The sequence below is a fragment of the Alligator mississippiensis genome, chromosome 7 (genome assembly GCF_030867095.1).
Source record: "Alligator mississippiensis isolate rAllMis1 chromosome 7, rAllMis1, whole genome shotgun sequence".
Taxonomy (NCBI): Eukaryota; Metazoa; Chordata; order Crocodylia; family Alligatoridae; genus Alligator; species Alligator mississippiensis.
This window is the reverse complement of record NC_081830.1, coordinates 58,797,419-58,815,359: the sequence shown is the minus strand read 5'-3', so window position 1 is coordinate 58,815,359 and position 17,941 is coordinate 58,797,419. Positions and strand designations below refer to the sequence as shown.

Genomic DNA, 17,941 nt, shown 5'->3' with positions numbered 1-17,941 from the left:
CAGACATTAACCCTTAATGTTTGACTGCTCATGACATGTTTTAACTTTAACATTTCACAGATTTAGTATGGTCTAAGTGTATTGCATAACCTAACCCAGAGTTGAATGAAGGTATCACATCTATAATACCTACAAGAAAACATGGTGATATTATTATAACAAATTTCACAAAAATGTTTATAAAATTAAAAAAATGGCTCAGAATCAGTAGGATGCAGAATGCTATGTATCACCTCTTCCTGTCCTATGGATTGGATTCATATCTGCACCAAGAACCTAATCTATATGCAAAGATAGAATTATTTTTCCTCAGCCTAACAATACGGAGGCTTGTAGAGTGTATGGCTTTGCAAACTTAAGCGCTTGCAACGTTACGAAACTAAAGCTAGAGAAAGTTATAACCCTATATGTTACAACCTAACTAGCCTTCAGTGAAACAAATAGGTGACCAGCATATGTAAATGTTACGAATCTATTTTTATTTAAAAAGTAGATATTTTTCCTCCCCTTCTTTTTACTTCCTTTTTAAACGTCCTCTGTATTTGGGTTTTTGTTGGTTTTTTCTTTGTTTGTTTGTTTTTTGCTCAGCCAAAGCCCTGCTTCATTTCACTTTGTTTTTTGTCCACTGATTTATTATGATTCTTATTTTACAGTTTCTCCTAAGTGGCATGCAAACTCAGAAAGGATATCTGAGTGGGTCTGAAATTGGTTATTATAACCAATGTTCCTCCCTAATGTAGAAGAAAACTAAGGACTGAAGCTCCAAGTACTGACTTCTTTCTAGGAAAGACCCATTTTCATTCATTCTTTGTAAACCAGCAGCTTGGCTTTTCCAGAATTGCATCCTATCCCCATTAGGGATTTCCCAACAGGTGTACGATAACATTATCAGTGAATCAGCATTTCCACTCCTGTTATGTTACTTCTGAGTACAAGCTGCTTGTACAGTGAATCAACTGGAACCATAAGGAATGCTGTTACTCCCCAGTAAGGCACATAAGATTATAAATTGGAAGATGGAAATGACTGATCCATCCTCAGCTGATCCATCCTCCTCCCCAAACTAGATAATTTTCTCAGCAGATTCTCAAACTCTTTGTCCACTCTAGACATGAGGCATGCCTTTGGAAACACATTACAGAGTCTAATAGGACTCGTTATTACATTTTTTTCCCTGAGAGTCAGCCTAAATTTTCCTTTGCTCGGTTTAATCCCATTACTCATGGCTAGACTCCTTCAGATCACTCTAAAATACTCTCTTAAAGCTACTATGTGGAAAATACCAGTCGATCAAACAGAATTTTTCAGAGGCACTCAAAGGACCCCTACTGCTCTGATATATTATTTCATATGCCTGCTTGGTTCTCTACAGTGTACTGAGGAGAATATGCATGTTTGAAATATCCCAGCAATAAGTTTACACATGAGGCAAAAGCTTTTGCAAGAACAAGTAAAGGGGGCCGGGGAAGGGAAACATACACACACTTTGCAATGAATATAACATTTGTACCTGGGGAAAAAAAAAGTTAAGTAGACCAGACATACCTCTTTCCAATTTGTTATGGAAATATGAAACCAAGGACTGGGCAATTTGCTCAGATCATCTGTTTCAGACAGACTCAAAATACTTGTCTGGTAAATTATTATTTTATATAATAGTTTGGTCTTTTTATTTTGATTAATGAGTATGCTAGCTCCTGAATAACAGCAGCACCTACTGCTATTTTGGAGTGAGCACATTTTTTGGAACTGTAATCCCCCGCTGGTAAGAAAATGACTGTCTTACCAGCACATACACTAACTAAATGCAATCGAATCCCATCTTAAAGTATAAAGCCACTGTTGCAGATGTGAAGCAGGTAAAGATTTTAAGCCTGTGTCCTTATTTGATTGCATTGCTTGCTTTCCACTCAAATCTCCAAAAATAATAATAAGCTTCTTTTTGTTTAAAGTCATTTACTGTATAAACATTTTTCTCTTCCTTTCTTTTGGAAGCATTGTTTTTTCTTTTCCCCTCTGCCCACCCATAGTTTAGATTTCATTTTTGGATTTTGGGATTACTAAGGCTCAATTCACTTGTAGTACATTATATACTGTATGTCTTTTACCATTTGATCATTTTGGTGTTCATTTACAGAGTTTGGTCACAGAAGAAAGATGCATTCAAAGATAACTTGGCTTCATGTAGAGATGGGCTGGAGAGGGAGTGGACATATCTTTTTTTTTTTTTTTTTGTCCAGACACTCACCAGCTGCATCTATAAAAGAATTCAGAAAATTAATGTTTTCCAGTTTCGGATACCATTCAGAAACAAAAAGCTATATATACTTTCATTCAGGGATTGAAATATAAGATTTTCTGAAATATGAAGACAAGCTGGAGATGACTCGCTGGATGGTTCCACTGGTAGTTTCATGTATTTTATATTAGGCTTCATGATTCTTAAATTGTTTTGAAACAATGCAATGACTGTAGACAAGTACAAGATGCCATTATATCCTGCAAAAACACTAGATGGAAAATATAGAGATGATAACACTAAGGTTTTCCATACTATTTGGAAAAATGCCATGGAATTTTAAGCCTTCCTTTGGACTCCAACAAAGGCAACAAGAGACAAAAGAAAGCAAACACAGACAGGAAGAGAGAACATCTAATCTGAAGGACAGTACCTTTACTAATACAAAAATTGTGTGAGTCAATGCTTTCAATCATTATATGGAAAGTTCCCGGAAAGAATAATGCTTTTATTCGCAAATAACCCAATCCTAAGGGTCATACACAGAAAGATTTTCTTTGAGATAAATACCACAGAGATAAATTCTAGTGCACAAAGAAAGGAGGTCTCTAAGGATTCACATCCCAGTTACATTTTCAGTGGGCATCTGCCAGTTTTATATTGAATAGTGTGTAAAAAGACATATGGATTAAATCATATATTATATAAAAATAGCTTGGTTCACTGCAATTAAACTTGTGTAAAGAGCCAAGAGATGTAGAGCAGCCAAAATAAGTCATTTCAAAAGTTTATGCACTCAGAAGTACATGCGCACTGTACCCCTTACAGGATAAACTGCACAGGTTCTTAAAGGCAGAAATTCAGTGTTTAGTCCCAATATTCCAAAACAACCAAGAATGACAAGTGTTGAAGAAAAGCATACGGAAAAGTTGCTATAAACCAGGATTGTTTTTATTCTTGAATTCTAATATTAAGATGTGGGTTGGGGGTTTGCGTGTAAGCACACACATTACATTTCTTATTAACCAATGCTGAAATGTCTCAGTAAAAGCCAGTAAGAGTATGACAGGCACAATGCAGTGCAATGAAGTTCTGAACAAACTGGCTGGTATCAGAAGCAGTAGGATCATAGAAAAGTATTACTGGGGGACCTCATGAGGTCATCTAGTCCAGCCCCCTGCTCAAGACAGGATCATCCCTAACTAAACCATCATATGCCTTATTTAGTTAGCTCCTACAGGTACATATCTACTCTGCCTTCTCACTGACTTCAGTACTAACACAACTAACTACCTCTCTTTAAACCATACCCGACAAGTGTCTGTTTAACCTGCTCTTGAAAACCTCCAAGGATGGAGTTTCCACATTCTTTCTAAGTCAGTTGCTCCCAAACTCTGGGTCGCAACCCCAAATAGGGTCACAACATCAGTGGATGCGGTCATGAGAAACAAGGATTTGGGTTTTCCATTTGCTGTGGAAAATGTGGACTTTCTCCTTTAACAGAGAAAGCTGTAGATTTTCTCCTTTAAAGGAGAAAAAGGTGGGAATATATGAGTTTCCCTTTGCAGGCTGGTAGAGTTTCAGTCTGCAAGGGTCTTCTTGGTGCTGAGGGGGTGGGGAGCAGGGGAGGGTGGTTGGTGGCAGGGGACGCCATGTGGATGTGTGCACAAACATGCATGTGGCAGCCAAGCAGTGGTGGAGAACAGCTCCTGCAGCTCCCTTCAAGTAAGTCTATGGGGGCAAGGAGGGACGGGGGCATGGGCAATGCACTGGAGGAGTGGGGGAGCACAGGCAATGTGGTGGAGGAGCACTGGTGATGTGGTGGTAGGGGGTGGGGAGGGGCAAGGCATCATAGCAGGGGGGTTATGTGCCCCCGGGATTTCTGCACCCACAGTGGGGCAGGGGGCAGCAGTCAAGTCAGACCAGCTCTGGGCAGGAGCCACCTCTGCAGCCCAGTGAGCGGGACCTAGCATGGGAGGAAGTGCCATGCCACAATGGCAAACAAGATGAGGCATGGCAGCAGTGGCAGTGCAGAGTTGTGCCCCCACTGCTGCTGGGTGGGCAGGAGGTACCTCAGCATGGTAGCCATGGCACCGTGATACTTCTTCCCATGCTGGGTCCTGCCCACTGGCCTGTGAAGCCCCCAGGGGAGGACAGCAGGGCAGGGAGCCCTGAGCTCTCAGGAGGCAGCCCATACCCTGCCTCCCCCAACAGGTTCTGCTTGTGTCATGCCTCCCATGGGGGAGGGGACAGGGGACTTGGGGGGAGCAGGGCTCTGCTCCCACCACAGTAGCCACCATCTCCTATGGGTGGCAGCTGGGGCTTATGTGCTGGTGTGGAGGCAAGGGACTGCGGGCACTGTCCCTGGGGGGCAGGGAGTTGGGGGTTGCAGGTTGGGAGCAATGGGCACCAGCAGAGCCAGGGGGCTGTGGGAGGGGACTGAGGGACACTGGCAGGGCCAGGGGACTGTGGCTGGGGAGTTAGGGGCACTGGGGGTGGGGGATGAAGGGCTGTCAACTGGGAGTGAGGGGCCACGCTGAAGAAATGGGGTCATAAATTGGGTTTATTTGAGAAAAAGTTTGGGAAGCTCTAGGTATTCTGTTTCAATTCTGGACTGCTCTCAGGCCACTTCTACACAAGATGCTGACTGCACAGTAGTCCTGACTACTGCGCACTAGTGTCACATGGCAGAAAGCATGGCATGATTTTACTACAGAGTAGTCTTAGGCTACTATACAGTCAGCATCATGAAAAAGCCATTCCTCACCACTACTGCACAGTAACTCCAGTTACTACAGTCATTTAGTACTTGTTTATATAAGTACTAAATGACTAAACAGTAACAACTGCACATGAAAGATGCATTCAAAGATAACTTGGCTTCATGTAGAGATGGGCTGGAGAGGGAGTGGACATATCTTTTTTTTTTTTTTTTTTTTGACTAGACACTCATCAGCTGCATCTATAAAAGAATAGATGCGTCTTGTCAGCATCTTGTGTAGATGCGGTCTCATGGTCAAAAAGTTCCTCCTAATCTCCAACCTAAAGTTCAGTTTGAGGCCATTGCTCCAATCCTGTCTGCTACAGCCTCGGACAAAAGCCCACTTCCAGCTCTCTGTAAATCGTCTATGACCCTTCAGGTATTTGAAGACTGATACCAAATCCCCCTTAGTCTTCTCTACTCCAGACTAAATAACTAATCAACTAATGGGCCCCTAATCATTTCTGTTGCTTTCTGCTGGACTCATTCCAAATTGTCCACATCCTTTTTGAATTGTGGGGCCCAAAACCGGACACAGTACTCCACATGAGGACTCACCAGTGCTGAATAGAGCAGAAGAATCACTTCCTTTGATTTGCAAGTGACACTCCTGTTAATACAACCCAGCATGCTTTGGCTTTTTCTGTAACAAAAGCAGGCTGTTGGCTCAAATTCAGCTTAAGGTCTACCGTAACCATCAGTTTTGCTGCATTTGAGAATATTTGCTAGGGCTATATATATCCCACTTCTCAGCAGGACTACAGACTGGGCAGAGTAGTGAGCCAATCTAGCTACACTGCTTCTGGTACCTGAGCTAGCTTGGGTGGCACTATGTGGTGCCATGTAAGCATACTTTAAAATAATCAACTGAAAAGTAAATGGCTTGTGAAATGAAATACACAAAGGAGAGATGGAAATTTGGCAGTTGCTCAGGAAACTGTTCTATATCCAATCGACAACAGTGGAGGAAAAGACAAAAATATGGTTACAGAATAATTTCCCACCAATTCCAAGTGAGCAAGTAATGCTTAGTTACTTAAATTATTTACACAATTTAAGAAATGCTCAAATTAGCAGAAGGTAGGATGACTGGCTTGAGTTTGAGGACCTTTAGTTCAATGCTTCCTCTATAGAAGAAGGGGACATAGACCAATCATTTATGTAAGACAACTACTGCATGAAAGGGCCAAACCAACTATGGAAAGATGTTTTGTTTTTACCATAAATGCATAGTACTGTAAAACAAGAAACATGATACAAAATTTAATATACCAATTCTGATCTACCTGTTTAGTTAATAAAATATATTTTGCTCATTTCTTCAAGACACACAACCTGGTTTTAACTCTGTTACATGCAGTATTTATTGTGAGCATTTTAATGGACTAGTATCATAAAATATTAATTGCATTACTACTAGTGCTACAAGTGTCTCACAAAGTAAACTGAACCATGGGAAAATAAATAGTTTAGGTCCGGGTAAAGAAATGAGATTCATATATATTTAGTTTCGTATTAACATAAGACCTTTTCATCCATGCAGGAGTTTGAATGTCATCTCAGACAGCAAAGAGCCAAATTACCACATCTCTGAGCCATGGATCAAAATAAAAGATTGGGAGAAGGGAAATCACCAAGGTCTAGATAGAATGTGCAGTAACAAGCCTGCCATTGCTTTCCTCAGCTATTGGGACATGGAGAGAAATGAGAATCATCCCAGATGGTCTTCACTGCACTGTACTTATGGGTTCTCATTTGCAGGGTGCCTGAAAATACCCAGGAGGAAAGTGTGTGTGTGGGGGGGGAGGGGGGGCGTTCTTTCTTGACCACAGTCTCTATGCTAGATCTGCTTAATTTAGATGTGATTTAGGAGCCATTTGCCATGTTTCAGTTATGGAAAGAGAAATAAAGTTCCAAACCTTTCTTCTTCCACCATGAGTAATTAATAGTGAGAGCATATGATAGTGAGGCAATTCATAAGACTTGATACCAGACACTGGAGGCCTTTTCAGCAAACAGAGAGTATACACTTTTCCCAGTAGGTAGCCAGCCACCACTGGATTAGCTGCCTCTTCATAACCCTATTTCAGATGAGACATGATATGTAGGGAGTCTATGTTCCACTACCATCCCTTGCTTGCACTTTTGTCTTCTGTTTTCTCTTTCTCAGGCTTCCTGCTGTTGCACAGAGGGTGTTTGTTACATCTAACTTGCTTAGATCTTGCTTGTTGCCAGAGGGAGATTGCTTAGCTATATTTCAGCCCCTATTGTACAACCCTTGGCATCCATTATTATAAAATACTTATATCTTCACTGAGAGATTTAAGGCTGCTTTGAGATTCCTATTCTAGTTATCTTTCTAGCCCCTAGTAAGTAAACTTGAATTAGTAATTTTCATTCCACATAGTCTCTTGGTGCTACTAGATGAGATAATGTTTATAGACAATGACTTTCACTCATGCATTAAGTCAATTTGCTGTGATAAAATGGTAGAGTTTCTTCTTTTCTATTTCAATATACCCTAAGATAATTTCTCCCCTCAGTTACATTGATCTGTGCCATGTTAGTCTCACAATCTTAATGGAGAGCTTGAAAAATAATATAATAATACTGGGAGGTCTTTAAGACATGAGACTACAGTGTATACAGCACAGTGTACAGTTTGCACTGTGACCAAATCCTAAATGTTGCTGAAACACCTGCACCTCCTGGTTTACCTAAACCTTGCAAGGCACTGAATAATTAGGTGCTAACCGCCTTCAAGTTTGGTCTCAGAATCATTCTAGATCAAGGACTCTAACTTTAATGGGAGTTGCAGATACTTAATAATTCTTGAATATATCTTGTCTTTCTGGATCCATGTAAAAAAACAGCAGCATTTTTAGTAAAAATGGCAGTTTCCTAGTGGACAAGAAGCCCAAGAAAGTCAGAAAGGTACCTAGTTCCCTGCTTGATGATTTCAGCTCAGCTGAATATAAAAAAAAGACTTTGGTTTAATTAGAAGTCTAAAATGTCTTAAGTTTTGTATTATTTATTCATGGGGCAGCTGCAGATTCAGAACTTCTAAATAAACACAGCACCCCTGCCTTCCTAAATTGAAACGTTGAGATTTTGATAAAAACAACAAACAGGACTAGTGACACGCAGGGTACATCTGATGGGCTTGTGATGCACCACAGGAAAACTACCAAGTGACTTTGCCCAAACCCATGTTTGCCTTTTACTTATTTTCCTTATAGTTATGGTGATTTTCTTTCACATTACTGTGGCTTTTCAAAATTGATCTGCATTTTCCAAGCTTTCTCTTATTTTTTTTTTAAACAAGAAAAGTAAGTCCAGTTACATTGTAAGTGAAAGGCATACTAGTGTTAGACATAGTAAAATCCCTAACCCCATAAGCTAAGTACAGACACTCAAAAAGCCCAATTTGGAATCAATTCAATCTATGCAGGCTTTTTCTAAGCTGTGTAGATTCAACTGATATCAAACATAACAGACATTTACATTTCAGTTGGGAAAAGCAGGCAGAGGCCTGCACTAGCCTAGGCCAAAAGGCACGTCTCCCAGCCTTCTAGCCAGGAGGGCCATCCCTGATTGGGTGCTGGCAGAAGTCCCCAACCCCCTGCTGTCACCCACAGCTGGGTCTGAGTAGGGAATCTGCCAGCATGGGGGGGGGGGGGGGGCGGGGGAGGCCCAGGCCTCCAGGGGGTTTCCATCCGCTGCCCTGGGATCTCCCTGGTTCCTGGCCTGTCCAGCAGCAGGAGGGTGGTGATTGCCCCCTGTGCAGCCAGGTTGGCATGTCACTGACATGCAAGGAGGAGGGGAAACCCACCACCCCAGACTTCACGGCCCAAGCTGAGTTCTTCTTAGCTAGGGGAAAGCGAGGCTCCAGGGGTTTCCCCATCCCTGCACAGCAGGTTGGGCTCCATAAAAAGGATTTGGCCCCATAACCCAGCATAAGCCCCTGGGGTTACCACCTGCATCCTGCCAGCTGCTGCTGGTGCCAGGCTCTGGCAGGATGTGTCAGGCAGCCCAGGGGGCTTGCACTGGGTACCAGGGACTGGAGCACTCCATAGAGGGCAGGATCAAGCCCTGCCACCTACCACAAGACCCCAGCCTGCCTGGCATGTCTCACAGGTGCCCAGCATCAGTACAGCCAGCAGGCTACAGCAGACATCCAGCAGAAGGGCTGGGCTGGGCTGGGCTGGGCTGGGCTGGGCTGGGGGGAAGTGCCCCCTGCTTTAGACCCCTATGGCTGACCCAGTGGGGGGGCCTGGGGCCAGGGCAAGGGTCTATTCCCCCTCCTCCCCCCCCAGCTCCAGCACCTGACAGGTGAGTCGGGCTGGGCTAAGGGCTCCTGGGAGGGATGGGACCCCTGGCCACAACTTCTCCCTCATGGCAGACCCCATGGAGGGGCTAGGTCCCGGATGGGGTTTCATTTCTCCTCCCTACCCACCCACTCCCATGACTGAGACATAGGGTGGGTGGGGGGCAGGGCTCCAGCAAGCCCAAGCCAGGCAGGGCTAGGCTTGGGTGGAGGGAGGGCAAGTCCCTCACTGCAGCTTTCCCCCAGCAGACTCCAGCAGGGGAACCAGGGCTGGGGCAGGGGTCCATTTCCCCCTACCCTGCCCAGCACTGGAGTCTGGCCTCAGGGGAAAGCCCTGCCTCTCTTCTCTCCCCTGCCATACTGGGGCTGCTTGCTTATGGGCTGGGGCCTGGGCAGGGAGCAGTGAAGGGGTCCCATCCCTGGGGAAGCCCTGCCTTTGTTCCCCCCACCCCACCTCTGTGCTGGCCTGCTTTCTCGCTGGCCACATCTGAGTCCATTTCCATCTCTGTGGGAGATCAGGGATGGGGCCAGCTAGGCACAGAGTACAGGCACTGGGCTTGAGCAGTGAGCTGTGTTCTAGCACATCTCCCACAAAGGGGCTTGGGATTGTTGGGGCACTGTGACGTACCCTGAGTCAGGACGAGATCCGGGACAGAAGTTCCATAGACCACTTTAACCTAAATCAGGTAAGTCTGGTACTAGATCAAGCCAAGACTATCTTAAATCAGTTTCAGTCATTCTGAAATTGGTTTATGCACACTGAACTTCTGTTGTGTTACAGGATTGGATTAGTTTCTGACCACTTGTACTGGTATATGTATAATTTCTGTCTCTACTCCTAGTGCTTCCATTTCCAAGCAAATATCACAATATTTCTGTGTGAACTTCAGCAAATGTTATGGATGCCTGTAGGAAAAAACTAAAATCAGCCATTTTTTGTTCTGTGCAGTGAAACATCGCTAAACTAAAAATATTGCTAATCGTATGTGTATTAAGTATATTGAGAAAGTCTCATAGTATTTAAAACAAAATGTAAGCAATTAAATTGTGTCCCCATCATTTCATTTGGAAAAAAAAAAAGGCTAGGTACAATTCCCAGGAGGTAAATGCTCCCACTAGGGTAAATGCCTTACTAGACTTAGTGTTGGCCACAGGGGATGACTTGGTGGGGGATCTGCAGGTGTAAGGAGTGACCTAGAAACCACTATGCAAAGACCAAGCAGAAGAGAATGTTATGTGACGAATGCCCATCTGCAATGATAAGGAGGAGACAGTCTTAGATAAAGGAGGCTTGAAAACAAAATAAGAAACAGAGTACTGGGTTATAGGGCTCATTAAAATACTAAAAATCACACCCCTAGGTGGGGAAAAAGTATGCTAATGAAACATACATGTATGTAAATGAGATACATGGCTAAAACACAGGTATAGAGACATGCTCAGTAAAGAACTCCTTGTGTCACTCCTTTATAACCAATCAGCAAACAAGGATGTTTACGAAGGTTCAAAAACTCCTGTATAAAAGATGCTTAGAAATAGTAATCTAGTGTGCTTGTTACGTGAAATTATTCTGCTCGCACCTTTTATTGCTAGCAATAAACTTTCTTTGTACTTTCACCCCTGGTATCTTTATTGGCCTTTGCATACCGGGCACGATCCCAGACTTGAGCTGGGGCTCAACACAGGTACAAGGTAACCTATGGGATAGTGACCACCTATTGATAGAGTTCACTATCTGGCAAAAGGTGGGAAAGATAACTAGTAGGGCTGAAGTGCTAGACTTCAGGAAGGCCAACTTCAACAAGCTTAGGAGATTAGTAAGGGAGGGACTGACGGGCCAAAGCATTGGGGAGATGAGAGTCCAAGAAGGGTGGGAGTTTCTCAAGGGACTAATCCTGCAGGCACAGAAAGGGACCATCCCAGTACACATAAAGGGGGCACAAGAGCAAAGAAAACTTCTTCATTGAGCAGGAAAATCCAGGAGAGCTGGGAGGGGAAAAGAGAGGCCTATAGGCTGTGGAAGCAGGGGGCAGCCACCAAGGAGGAGTATACCTGCTTGGCTCAAGCTTGCAAGGAAGCAGTGAGGAGAGCCAAAGCAGAAATGGAGGTTAGGCTGGCAGCAAAAGTTAAGGATAACAAAAAGTCATTCTTTAAATTCATAGGGAGCAAAAAGAAAGTGCAGGGTAACATAGGGCCCCTTCAAGATGGACTAGGGCAACTGGTAACAGATAGGATGGTCAAATGTAGCTCCTAAATGATTTCTTTGCATCTGTGTTCCTGGACACGGATACAAGCATGTATCCCAATGGGACTTTAGGTAAGTGTGAGATAGATACCAGCCCACCAACTGTTAGCCCTGACCTAGTAAAGGAGTACTTGGAGTGGTTGGATGTATTTAAGTCAACAGGCCCTGGTGATCTTCGCCCTAGGGTACTTAGGGAATTAGCTGGAGTCGTAGCGGAACCACTGATGTGACTGTTTGAGCACTCATGGCAATCAGAACAGGTCCCGGAGGACTGGAAAAGGGCCAATGTGATTCCTATTTTCAAGAAGGGGAGGAAGGAGGAAGCAGGTAACTATAAGCCGGTTAGCCTCACCTCTATCCTTGGCAAGACCTTTGAGAAAATTGTTAAGGATCACATCTGTGGGAGACCAGCAGGTAAAATAATGATAAGGGGAAACCAGCATGGGTTCATAGCAGGCAGATCCTGCCTGACTAACCTGGTTCCTTTTTATGTCTGAGTCACAAAATACTTGGATGAAGGATTAGAGGTAGATGCCATTTACTTAGATTTTAAAAAGACCGTTAACACAGTGTCACATCCCATTCTTATAAATAAATGAAACAGTTGCAACGTGGATTATTACACAGTCTGGTGGGTGGAAAATTGGCTTATGGGATGCACCCAGAGAGTGGTGGTGGATGAGGTGGTTTCTACCTGGAGAAATGTGGGCAGTGGAGTCCTCCAAGGTTCTGTCCTGGGACCGTAACTGTTCAATATCTTCATTAGTAACTTGGATGAGGGAGTAGAAAGCACCTTGTCCAAGTTTGCAGACAACACCAAACTATGGGATGAGGTAAACAAACTAGAGGGCAGGTAGCAAATCCAGGTAGATTTGGACAGGCTGGGGAAGTGGGCGGAACAGAATAGGATGCAGTTTAACAAAGGTAAGTGTCATGTGTTGCACCCAGGGAGGAAGAATCATCAACACTCCTACAGCCTGGGAGGTACCACTCTAAGTAGCACAACTGTGGAAAGGGATCTCAGAGTCATAGTCACGTCCAAAATGAACATGAGTTGTCAATGTGATGAAGAAATAAGTAAAGGTAACCTCACCCTTTCTTGCATAAGTAGGTGCATCACAAACAGGTATAAGGAGGTGATACCTCCTCTCTATGTGGCATTGGTTAGGCCGCAGCTGGAGTACTGTGTCCAGTTTTGGGCGCTGCACTTCAAGAGGGATGTAAATAACCTGGAAAAGGTTCAGAAGAGGGCCACCCATTTGATTAAAGGCCTACAGGAAAAACCTTACAAGGACCAATTGAAGGACCTGAATCTCTTCAGCCTCTGCAAGAGAAGTCTGAGAGGTGATCTCGTGGCTGTCTACAAACTCACCACGGAGGGACAGCTGAAATAGGGGATACCATGTTTACCAGAGCATCAATCAGGGTAACTAGAAACAATGGCCACAAACTGAAGGAGAGCAAATTTAGATTGGACATCAGGAAAAAGTTATTTACAGTGAGGGTTACCAAAATAGGGAATACGTTTCCAAGGGAGGTGGTGCTATCCCCTTCCTTGGAGTTATTTAAGAGGAGATTAGACAAACAGCTGGCTGGGGTCATCTGACCTCAGCACTTTTTCCTGCCCAGGGCAGGGGGTTGGACTCGATAATCTAATCGGTCCCTTCAGACCCTCAAATCTATGAATCTATGAATTTTCAAAAGCATCCAAGAGACTTAAACATGCAATTCCCATTACATGTTTTAGGCCCCTACAAGTCTAAGTCTCATGGAATGCCAATAGAATTTAGGCTCCCAAGTGCCTAGCATATTTCTGAAAATGACACCTTTTAGACATTTCAGAGCATATTTTTTACTGGAAATCAGTGAGACTCCATTATATAAAATACCAGTGCTTTTCTAGCAAAAGTATAAAAATGTAAGTTGACTGGAATCATGCAAAGATCAAGTAAAACTGTATTTGCTAAATGGCTTATAAAATGAGGCATATAATACTCTTCACCCATTCCACGACATGGGGCATTTTTACACATGCATGCACTGTGATGCATGCAGTTGTATAAGTGGTGAAATGCACATCAGCGCACAGAAAATGTTGGCGGCCCGCTTTTGAACTAAAACACATCCAAAGGTGTTTTAGTTCAAAAGCGCACCGCCACCATTTTCTCCACGCTAACATGCATTTTGCCACTTATACAACTGCAAGCGATGCAGTATGGTGAGCATTAGCTTGTGGCAAAGCAGACTCGATTAACTGAGTCTGCTCCAACATGCCAGATTTCCAGTGCATTCCAGCACAAAAAAGTATGTGTATAAATACCCATGGTATCCAGGCATAATATCAGAGAATTATACATGTAACCCAGGTGGTACATTGAAGGTACCCCCTCTTCAAATGGAAGAGATATTAGCGGGAGTGTATATGCTGTGGGCAGCATGACTGCCTAGATGTAGGCCAGCTCACCTCCTCCCCTACACAGTAGAGCCGGAGTCACAGTGATTCTTAACTATGTACAGGTTTAATGTTATACAATCATAGATAAGTTACAGGCATAAATCTACATACATATACATACACACACACACACACACACACACACACACACACACACACAAATGCTATTTACAGGTATAAATACACCCAGATAAAACTCTAATTAACTCCAAACTCTAGCATAGGCCTAACGCTCTGTGGCTTTCTGGTTAGCCTGCAGTCCCTGCCCCTCGCTGGGGCCCTCCAGCCCTCGGGGGAAGAGGGGTACTCAATGATAAAATGGAGGTTAATTTACAGACCAATGACAAAAATAACAGACAATAATGGGTCAATACTTCAACAAACATAATAAAGGTTACATAAAATAAAACATACATACCTAAAGATAATCAGTACAATCCCATGGCAAAAATGCCTGACAGTGATAGGAAAATATATATATCATACACAATAAGGTTACACCAAATAGAACATATATGCATAAAAGAATCAATACAATAAATACAAATATAGATTCATAGATGATTCATAGATGTTAGGGTCGGAAGGGACCTCAATAGATCATCGAGTCCGACCCCCTGCATAAGCAGGAAAGAGTGCTGGGTCTAGATGACCCCAGCTAGATACTCATCTAACCTCCTCTTGAAGACCCCCAGGGTAGGGGAGAGCACCACCTCCCTTGGGAGCCCGTTCCAGACCTTGGCCACTCGAACTGTGAAGAAGTTCTTCCTAATGTCCAGTCTAAATCTGCTCTCTGCTAGCTTGTGGCCATTATTTCTTGTAACCCCCGGGGGCGCCTTGGTGAATAAATACTCACCAATTCCCTTCTGTGCCCCCATGATGAACTTATAGGCAGCCACAAGGTCGCCTCTCAACCTTCTCTTGCGGAGGCTGAAAAGGTCCAGTTTCTCTAGTCTCTCCTCGTAGGGCTTGGTCTGCAGGCCCTTAACCATACGAGTTGCCCTTCTCTGGACCCTCTCCAGGTTATCCGCATCCTTCTTGAAGTGTGGCGCCCAGAATTGCACGCAGTACTCCAACTGCGGTCTGACCAGCGCCCTATAGAGGGGAAGTATCACCTCCCTCGACCTATTCGTCATGCATCTGCTGATGCACGATAAAGTGCCATTGGCTTTTCTGATGGCTTCGTCACACTGCCGGCTCATGTTCATCTTGGAGTCCACTAGGACTCCAAGATCTCTTTCCACCTCTGTGCCACCCAGCAGGTCATTCCCTAGGCTGTAGGTGTGCTGGACATTTTTCCTCCCTAGGTGCAGCACTTTGCATTTCTCCTTGTTGAACTGCATGCATCCTGTTGTATTCTGCCCACTTGTCCAGCCTATCCAGGTCTGCCTGCAGCTGTTCCCTGCCCTCCAGCGTGTCCACTTCTCCCCATACCTTTGTGTCATCTGCAAACTTGGACAGAGTACATTTGACTCCCTCGTCCAAGTCGCTGATGAAGACATTAAAGAGTATTGGTCCAAGGACCGAGCCCTGCGGGACCCCACTGCCCACACCTTTCCAGGTCGAGACCGACCCATCTACCACGACTCTTTGGGTGCGACCCTCTAGCCAATTCCCCACCCACCGGACTGTGCAGTCATCCACATCACAGCCTCTTAACTTGTTCACCAGTATGGGGTGGGATACTGTATCGAAGGCCTTCCTGAAGTCTAAGTATACGACATCCACCCCTCCTCCTGTGTCCAGGCGTTTCGTAACCTGGTCATAGAAAGAGACTAGGTTGGTCAGGCACGATCTGCCCGCCACAAACCCGTGCTGGTTTCCCCTCAGCCTAATTTGCCCTGCCAGGCTCTCACAAATGTGAGCCTTGATAATTTTTGCAAAGACTTTACCAAGGATGGAGGTGAGACTGACTGGCCTATAGTTGCCCGGGTCCTCCTTCCTCCCCTTTTTGAAAATGGGGACCACGTTAGCCCTTTTCCAGTCCTCCGGGACTTGGCCCATGCGCCACGAGCGTTCGAATATTCCCGCCAGTGGCTCTGCAATGATGTTGGCCAGTGCCTTCAGCACCCTCGGATGGAGCCCATCCGGGCCTGCCGATTTAAAGGCATCCAGTTCTTCCAAATGACTCTGCACCACCTCAGGATCTACGTATGGAAGTCTGGCGCCTTGCTGCTGCCTCTCTACAACCCCAGTGAGAGACTTGTTGTGCCCCTCACTTAGGAACACTGAGGCAAAGAACTCGTTGAGGAGTTCAGCCTTGTCCCCCCTATCTGTCACCAATTGTTTCTGCCCATTTAGCAGTGGTCCTATTCCTCCCTAGGCCTTCCTTTTACTCCCAATATATCTAAAAAACAATTTCTTGTTGTCTTTTACTTGGGTTGCCATCCCCAGCTCCATGGTAGCTTTGGCATGGCATGGGACAGATGATAATCCTTTTCTAATATAACAATGAAGATGCAGAGTAATAACAGAATCCCAGCAGCATGGGAAAAAAAGAAACAGAACCCAACAGAGGCACAGCAGCTGTGCCCAAAAAAGAAATAACAACCCAAGCAGGGCCCTGTCACCTAATAGAACGCCAGTACCCTCTCAAGGTTACTCAGCTAGGCAGAGCCCTATACCAGGGAACTCCCCATACCAAACAGGACCCGTGGATCCCTCTTTATGTCCCTGGGTGAATTGTCCTCTCCCATCAGGGGCTTCCCTTCAGCCACCCGCAGTGGGGAGGGACCCCTCCTCCCCTGTGAGAATCCCCTTCCTGGGTGACTCATGACTCCGCAGCTTTTGAAGGGTTGGGCTTGTCTTCAGTGTTGTGTTGAGGTGAGCTGTCTTCCCTTGCTGATATGGTTGACCCAAGCTGCCTCGCGCAGTTCTGCTGGCCTGTTGGCCCACTCTCCGCCCCATGCACTAAAGGGGCACCTGCCTTGGGCAGGGGGAAAGGCCCACGCTGCCTAGTGCAGCCCTGTCAGCTCTAGGGCCCTGTGTACCACTCTGTGCACTGATGGCCCAGGTCCTGCCTTGTGCGGGGTTGGGGATCCGCACTGCCTTGTGCAGCTGTTGCAGTCCTGTCTGCTCCTGGACCCTCTGTGCACCATTCTATGCACTGGCTCTCCAGCTGTGTGCATCGGCCCATGCACCAAGGGCTCTTGCCTCTGCCTCATGCAGGGCTGAGGACCCGCACTGCCTTGTGCAGCTGCCTCAGTCCTGTCTGCTCCCAGACCTTCCATGCACTGACCTGTTCACTGTTGTCACAGCTCTCTCCATAGCAGGGCTGGGATGCAGCCACTTGCTGCTCCTGTTTGGTGAAGACATCTTCTGGGCACTTCTGGAGCAACTGCTCCACCCCAGTGGTCAGCTACACCAGCGCTTTATCAGCCGTCTTCATCCTATGTTGAAGCTGCCTGTGTGGTCAGCTTCCAAGATTTTATTCTTTTTAGTCCATCCCAGATTGAGAATGGGCCAATGAGAAAGCCTGAGGAGTTAGTTCCCTTTCAGATCCCCTCTTTCACCTCACCCCTGGTTCAGGGAGGGGCTGCCTTCTTTCTGCCTTCCTCTGATTGTTGAAGAAGGAAAAACTGTCTCCAACAATGGCTGAGCCTTTCAGGCTCAAGCTAACAGTCCGGGCTGCCAGTGAGCTGACTGGCCAGCCTGCCACATACAGAAACTTTAACTAATGCAGGCATTTGTTTTAAAGTTCCAGAGTTTTCTCCTGTTCAGACTTAGGGGCTTTTTTACTACTGTAACTCTACTGACTTTGAAAACAGATGTCTACTATCAAGACTATTCATAAGTAGAAAAAGATACACTGACCAGCCTAGCAAATGGCCTTGAACACAGAAAACATCTGGCAAGTATCACTTTCCAGTCCAGCGTGTGTAAAAATACTTTTGGTAGTGATGAAATTTACAGCA

The 17,941-nt window shown here is 45.1% G+C and overlaps 1 long non-coding RNA gene across 1 annotated transcript in view; it reads right to left on the bottom strand.

The window, feature by feature from the left end:
* The window catches only part of LOC109284228 (uncharacterized), an 88,692-nt gene extending 70,960 nt beyond the window's left edge, over positions 1-17,732 (bottom strand). The window contains exon 1 of the long non-coding RNA XR_002091606.2: positions 17,266-17,732. This is a non-coding gene — a long non-coding RNA (uncharacterized LOC109284228). The remainder of the gene's footprint in view (positions 1-17,265) is intronic.
* Between the last annotated feature and the right edge of the window lie 209 nt (positions 17,733-17,941).